This window comes from Herpailurus yagouaroundi, unplaced genomic scaffold (assembly GCF_014898765.1).
Source record: "Herpailurus yagouaroundi ecotype Mexico unplaced genomic scaffold, PumYag 141, whole genome shotgun sequence".
NCBI lineage: Eukaryota > Metazoa > Chordata > Mammalia > Carnivora > Felidae > Herpailurus > Herpailurus yagouaroundi.
The window spans coordinates 54,567,264-54,574,735 of record NW_024412396.1 but is presented as its reverse complement, the minus strand read 5'-3'; the positions used below and the strand labels follow the sequence as shown (position 1 = coordinate 54,574,735).

General features: G+C 39.5%; 1 protein-coding gene across 4 annotated transcripts in view; it reads left to right on the top strand.

The window, feature by feature from the left end:
• The first annotated feature begins 2,454 nt into the window (after window positions 1–2,454).
• The window catches only part of CEP128 (centrosomal protein 128), a 398,532-nt gene continuing 393,514 nt past the window's right edge, over window positions 2,455–7,472 (top strand). For 3 of the 4 annotated variants that reach the window (XM_040477910.1, XM_040477907.1, XM_040477911.1), the window contains exons 1-2: window positions 2,565–2,674; window positions 4,734–4,888. The gene's annotated coding sequence lies outside the window, so the exon portion shown is untranslated. Of the gene's footprint in view, window positions 2,675–4,733; window positions 4,889–7,472 lie in introns of all 4 variants that reach the window. The other variant, XM_040477908.1, reaches the window with a different exon arrangement.

Sequence of the window (7,472 nt, the reverse complement as noted above, 5' to 3'; positions counted from 1 at the left end):
ACTTGCAGCTTCCAAAACTGTGAGAAATAAATCTCTGTTTTTTAAGCCCCCCACTCTGTGGTATCTTACTATAATGGCACAAGCAAACCAATACATCATGTAATCTCTCTATACTTCTATTTATATTGTTTGCAGAAGATGGCTACTGCTGGTGATAATCTTTGTGGGTTTTTCCAGCTTTAACATCAGGTGATTCAACTTGAGTGTGATTTTGGGGTTGGATAACATGTGCCTGTCATACTGATTAAAAGCAATAAGTGTCATTGGGGAGTTATAAGACACATTTTGTGTAAAATATTTTTTTATTGGCTTTCTTATTTTTGTCTGTCTTGTAAAGAAGAAGAAAGATTCTATGATCTGACTTCACTATATTTTTTCTAGGTGTCATATCTGTGGGTTGAGAGCACACTATATGACAAAAGTTGCTGTAATTTAATAGTGTATTTTAAAATATCTTGGTCATAATGAACTCAAATATGATTCTCCACCCATTAGCTCCAGTTGTGTTTTTTGATTTTGCTTTATTTTGGTAACGTCACTTTAAAAATGGGGTCTCCTGAATTGAATTTATTCTCTAAATATGGTTGGACCAGTGAAGAGAGGTTGTGGACAGTTTTTATTACTGCTGACATTAGCTGTTTTAGTGGTCATTCTTCCCCCATTTGATCAGATATCACTTCCTTAAAAAGTTTCTATTTTAGGGGCGCCTGGGTGGCGCAGTCGGTTAAGCGTCCGACTTCAGCCAGGTCACGATCTCGCGGTCCGTGAGTTCGAGCCCCGCATCAGGCTCTGGGCTGATGGCTCAGAGCCTGGAGCCTGTTTCCGATTCTGTGTCTCCCTCTCTCTCTGCTCCTCCCCCGTTCATGCTCTGTCTCTCTCTGTCCCAAAAATAAATAAACGTTGAAAAAAAAAATTAAAAAAAAAAAGTTTCTATTTTATGTGTCTGCATTGAAACCTACCCAGTACTCTATCACCCAGATTTGTAGGAATTTGTTTAATGGTATGTTTCTTCACTTAGAGCAACATGTTCGTCTCCTCACATTTACTGCATTTTGAGTGTCTAATACAATGTTTGGATACTAGAAAGATACGGCATACATTTGCTGAATTAAATGAATGAATGTAATTGTTTTGAAAAATTAAAACATTAACAGGTAAATAATAGAGTTATTATGCTTCTGCATGCATATGGGGAAATTTTATGGCTGTTCTGAATTATCTTAATCTCTGTGTCAGGTGGAGTGTATTCTTGAATACAACTGTGAGCAAGCATCTTGAAGATAGATGAAAATACGTAGGTAATTTTTAGAAGAATTATGTTCAAACTGGTTATGAAATAAACTTTACCCCTCAGTGTTGGCCAGAGAAAATGTTGGAGTTATTGTAACACATCAAATTTATATGCTAATTATTTATGTTTTTGTTTATGACAGGGAGAGAGAGAGAGAAAGAGATGTGAAGGGAGAGTGGGAAGTGAGGAAGGGCTGAGAAGAGAGGTACTGATTTTAAAAGATTTGGCCCCTGCCTTTGAAGGGCTGAGTCTGATGGAAGAGACCAACAGGGAAATGGATAATTACAGTACAAAATTATTAGAATAGGGAAACTATGCATTTAATGCGATCTAGCTCTTCTTGAAGTAGCCAAGAAAGCTTTCACAGATAAGGTAAATTTTGATTTAAGACTTGAGGAAGTGATCAATGGTCTTTTTGGCAGAGCACAAAGAAATGAGGCTCTACATGACTAATTGATTTTTCACTTCTTAGCTTTTCCGAAGTTAAGTTCTTTGTTGACGTTTTTATTGCCTTTTCTCAGCTGAAACCGACTTCTCTGAGTGGCATACGTCTGTCTCATGTTCTAGAATGACTGTGGAGATGACACTCTAGACTCAATGTAGTAGCAATCATGAAGTGACAGCCTTAAAGACTTTGGTTTGCCATTAATGAGTTAATGTGATCTTGGGTAAGTCACTCACTCTTTCTAGGCCTAAAGGGTTTTATTAGATAATCTTCTCTGTTCCCTTCCAGTTCTAAGAATTTGTGGATCTTAGGAAAAAGACATTGTGCTCTGGTAGTAAGAGGATTTGTACATTTCACTCATGGAAATTACTCTTCCCTGTCTGAAAGCAGTAAAAGAAACGGAGTCTGTCATTATTGCAACTACTTTGAATTTTTCTTTTCTTTTTTTTTCTTAAGTGAATATTTTGGACTTTTCTGATTAAATTACCGTTAATTCACTCTCAGGTGTTTGCTTCCTGTAGAAGTTACTGGCCCTTTAAAAAAAAAAAAAAAGAACAGGGCAAGAGGGCGAGGCCCAGGGACTCAGGTGCCAGCTAATCCGGCTTCTTCCGGGAAAGTGGCCCTTAGGCCCGTCGTATGACATGCTGGGATTTGAAGTTTCTCCTAGGGCCTCTCTCCCTGGACGACTCCTTGCTTTTGAGGGCAAGATGGACTACAACTCCCAGAGTGCCAAGCGGCAACAGCAGCGGGGTCTTGTTCGCTCGCTGTGGCTGGGCGGCTAGTTCAAGTTGCCATAGCTGCGAGTCTGGAGAGAGCAGAGTCGGTTGCGCCGCAGCGTCAGGTCAGTTGCACCTTCTGGGTCGCTGGCGGCCGTGGGAGCCGGGAGGGGCCTCGGCGATGATCCGGCTTTAAGGACTTAGGGTCCTTTTCTATCTCAGGTACCTGACCTCAAATGCCTACTCGCCCTTTCTTTACTGCTTCCTTATCCTATCGTAGTCGTTTTAGGTCTCACTTCCCCTGGTCCCAGAGGTGGGGACACAAAAGCTACAAGGAAATCTGGAGTGGGGCTTTGGGTGGGTGGAGTGTTGCCAGGGTAGGGGGAGACAGCGTGCCTGGTATCCCGTCGCTCCTTCTCTCGGCGTGAGTGTTCACAGATTCTGGCCAAGTCATCCAGGGAATTTGAATTACGTAGGCTTTTTTTTTTTTTTTTTTTTTTGAGCGGTTAGTTTTGTTGCTAGCAGCTGCGAAGCCTGAGCTGTCAAGGATTTGGGCTCATTCTGGTGTTAGCTTGATTGGGATATAACTTGACGTTTTTGTACCTGTTCTATGGTTACAAAAGTTTGCTACCCTTGGGAACACTGTATCAGCGACCCGGCTTTCCCAGGCCATGAAGGAGGTTGCCCCAACATTAGCTGTTAACAGTCCCTTATTTGAGTTATTTAGCAGGAACACCTGACATTGAATTCCAGCCTCATCCTTTATTGGTTTGATGAAGCTCAGTCACTTGCACAGACGTCTTTAAAACCACGTTGCAGGGGCGCCTGGGTGGCGCAGTCGGTTAAGCGTCCGACTTCAGCCAGGTCACGATCTCGCGGTCCGTGAGTTCGAGCCCAGCGTCGGGCTCTGGGCAATGGCTCAGAGCCTGGAGCCTGTTTCTGATTCTGTGTCTCCCTCTCTCTCTGCCCCTCCCCCGTTCATGCTCTGTCTCTCTCTGTCCCAAAAATGAGTAAACGTTGAAAAAAAAAAAAAAATAAAACCACGTTGCAGCTGTTCTCAGTTTTGTGTGGAGTATCTAGCACAGGACCTGACACAGAAATACTCAGTATTTGTTATTTTATCAACTATGCAGATCTTTGCTGTGTAATAGAAATAAAATGTGAGCCACACACACGTTTACATTTTCTGGTGCCCACGCTAGACAAGTAAAAAGAAACTGGTGAAATTAATTTTAAGAATTTATTTAGCATAGTATGTCCAAAACGTTTTCATTTTGACATGTAGTCAAATATAAAATTTATTGAGATATTTTACATTCTTAAAACAATTTTTTTAATGGCATTAAGTCTTCACATTCTTTTATGTATTTTACACTTACAGCACGTGTCATTTCAAACTGGCCAGGTTTTAAGAGCTCACTAGGCCACATGTGGCCAGTCACTACTGTATTGGCAGCACAGATAGAAGATTAAAACTTCAGCCATTTCACATTGGCACAGAACAGTTTGGTTTTTGGTATAACTCACCTGGGGAAGTTTGCCCCCCTCTTTTTTTTTTTTTTTTTTTTTTTAAAGAAGAGTGAATTGTGCACTATACCTGTGTCATCCCAGTCTGTCCTCTCTGTCATTGCATGATGTGGGCCATTTTGAACCTTCTAACAGTTTAACTTTTCCACAATACTTTTTTTTTTTTTTTTTTTGAGACAATGACCAATTATCAGAATAACTAGCTGGGTTTTTGCAGATTGCTTTGAAAGTAGTCACAAAGAATTGAAAACATTTCTGTCCGTAGCTCTTTCCTACAACCAAAGGCATTTTACTTACTGATTTGCAATACTAAATGTGGGAAGAATTGGGCAGCTTATAAAATGTTGCCTTTAGGAGTGCTATCAGATAGTTCCTTACTGGCTTAGAAATACAATTTAGCCATCAAATTCAGAAGTAACATGTTAATTTCGTTATCTGCCTTAGTTTACCCACTAATAGATCTGCTCAGGGACACTACTTTTGGCCAGACTTTGGCTACAATTCACCCTAGCCAGCCCAAGGGGTGACCAGGCATGAGTGGAAGTGACCAGTGAAGACTATGCTGGCTGGGCACTTGGATGTAAAGAATTCCTGTGAGTTCACTGGGACTTTTACATGATCTAAGGATAATTTTCTGTGTTCTCTGATATGCACTAAATTGTGTGTAGTGAGAGTGAGCTTATTTTGATCTTTCATTATATAAAAAAATTAAGGTTGTAAGTGTGTTTTACCCCCATGTTTCATTTGTCTGTAGGTGATTTGGGGAAGGTGTAGGGCAACCAAAGATCGTCTACTTGACTAGGCCTTTTGCCCTGAACCTCATGAAGAAATGATAGGAGGCAGACATATGTGCCAAAGAAGAGCACTGAGCTCAGAGGAGAACAACACGGAGTTTTGGGGGTGTGTTTTGTAAGTATGCTTTCTCCCTGAGTTTCTGAGCTAACAAATTTTTGCATATGGTGGATAAATATATTTCAACAGATAGACTTGGGTGGGGGGGGGGGCAAGAAACTCCTTTCTAATATGTAGTACAAAGACAAAATAGGATGGTTGTGAAAGGGTGTTACAAAAATGCACATGAACAAAATAGATTTGATGTTACAGAAATTCAGGGGGAACAAACTAGATACCTCAAACAAAAGCAACAGTGATGCATCTGTTTCTGTTTGACCAGTATTTGAGAACCTATTTTGTCCCAGGCACTGTATTAGGCACTTTTGCATTTTATCTCTGTGACACTTTTATTATGCTTATTTTCATTTTACAAATGAAACAGTTGAGGTTAAGAGAGTTTTTTGTCGTTCTTGGTATCTGAGCCCCAAAAGAGTGGTCTTTGTCTCCAGATCTGTTGATTCCAAATCCCAGTCCTGTCCACTACAAAGAGGACCCATTGCTGTTTATGACTGCTCTTAAGTCAGATTTGATTTAGAGTTAGCGTTTTTAGATTAGGTATACCATATAAGCAATGTTTACTGTTTTTTGTCTCTTTATATATTCAGAGGGTTCTGTTAGCTTTTTCAGTTTTTTTAAGGTATAATGTTCTTTACATTATTGAGGTAAGAGGTAGTTATAATTTGTGATTTCTGTAGAGTATGCATATTCAACATTCAACATGAATTGAAAATCAAGGGTGTAGTGTTAAAAACTCAAGTGTTGCAACATAGATTTAAAGTCTGGACACTTTTTAACATTTTCATGTTGCATTTTGATAAAGGCACTTAAACATATAGGGGAGACCCATTGAGACCTTGCAGTAACACTGTGTCCAAGATCTGTGTTGTACAAAGTCCTTAGATTTAAAGAATTTTAGAGCTGGAAGGACCTGCTAGGATAATCTAGCCCAGAAATTCTCAGCTGCAGTCTTGACACATCTGGGAGTAATATGCAAATAATCTAGAGTTTATTGTTATCCATAGAGTATTGTCACTAGGTTGATTCTACTAGAAAGTGTTTTCAGTATGTTCATAAATATCCCATAGTGTGTTTTTATTTCTTGTTAATATTACAAGTCAGCACATAAAATTCTCCTTGTGGGTTTTAACTGCTACCAGTATCCCAATGACTAGATACATTTACGGTATTATTTGTGTTTTTTCTTATTTATTTATTTACTAACATAAATAACTCTGCAATGAAATTGTATGTACACCTATAGGTAAGATGTATACATTTGACTTCTGTTTTCCTGGAATAATATTTATAGATGTAGAATCTAAAAAAATTTTTTTAAACATTTATTCATTTTTGAGAGAAAGAGAAAGAGACAGAGCATGAGCGGGGGAGGGGTAGAGAGAGATTGGGAGACACAGAATCTGAAGCAGGCTCCAGGCTCTGAGCTGTCAGCACAGAGCCTGAAGTGGGGCTCAAACTCATGAATGGTGAGATCATGACCTGAGCCGAAGTTGGATGCTTAACTGACTGAGCCACCTGGGCGCCCCTATAGATGTAGAATCTATATACCTACTAGATAGAATCTAGATGAATATTACTTATTTTTACTTGTCAGTTTTCTAGAAAAGCTATTCTGTTAATACTCTTACAGTAAGGGGGTGCCCATGCCAAAGCTTTTTTTCATTTATACAAAACAGAGAAAGGAGAATCTGATTCTATCATTTTAGTTGGCATTTATTAGTGAAATAAAGTATGTTGTATGTTTGTTAGGGCTATATGTGTTCTGTGAATCGCCTGTTTATGTATCCTTTGCATCCTTTACAACTGCACTATTCTTTTTTAAGTTAATTTTTATTTTTTGAGAGAAGGGGAAAGGGGCAGAAGGAAAGGGAGCAAGACAATCTTAAGCAGGCTCTATGCTCAGGCAGAGCCGGATGTGGGGCTTAATGTCATGATCATGACCTGAACTGAAATCAAAAGTTGAATGCTTAATTGACTAAGCCACTCGGCACCTAATGATTATGAGTGGTCCTAAGAGGCTGATCAGGCTTTTCTCAGATATAACCCCTCTCTGAAATTCTTATAACTCTTTTTCTTTCTTATTTATTTATTTTAAGAGATAGTGAGAGGGAGAAAGAGGATCCCAAGCAGGCTCCATGCTGTCAATGTAGAGCCTGACACAGGGCTCAAACTCACAAACTGAGATCATGACCTGAGCCGAAATCAAGAGTCGAATGCTTCTACGACTGAGCCACCCAGGCGCCCCTGAAATTTATATAACTCTTAATGTAGATCTGTACAATGCTGGTGCTTACAGTGTTTGGGAGATGGGAGTATTTGTGGTTACATGAATCCAGTTAGCTGATGAACGTTTAGAGTCTACCCTGTGCATAGGAGTTGCCATATAAGTGCTCATGAGTGAATGAATGAGTGCTCATGGGTGAATGGATGAGTGAATTAAAGGTAAACCTAAACTAAGCTTTTCTGAAGAGAGATGTCATTGAAAAAGTGACCTATGATTAGTATTTTAAAGGAAGAAGAGATAGGCAAATTTTATAGATCCTAGAAAGAAGAGAAAAGCTTGTCATGCGAGAGTGAAGGC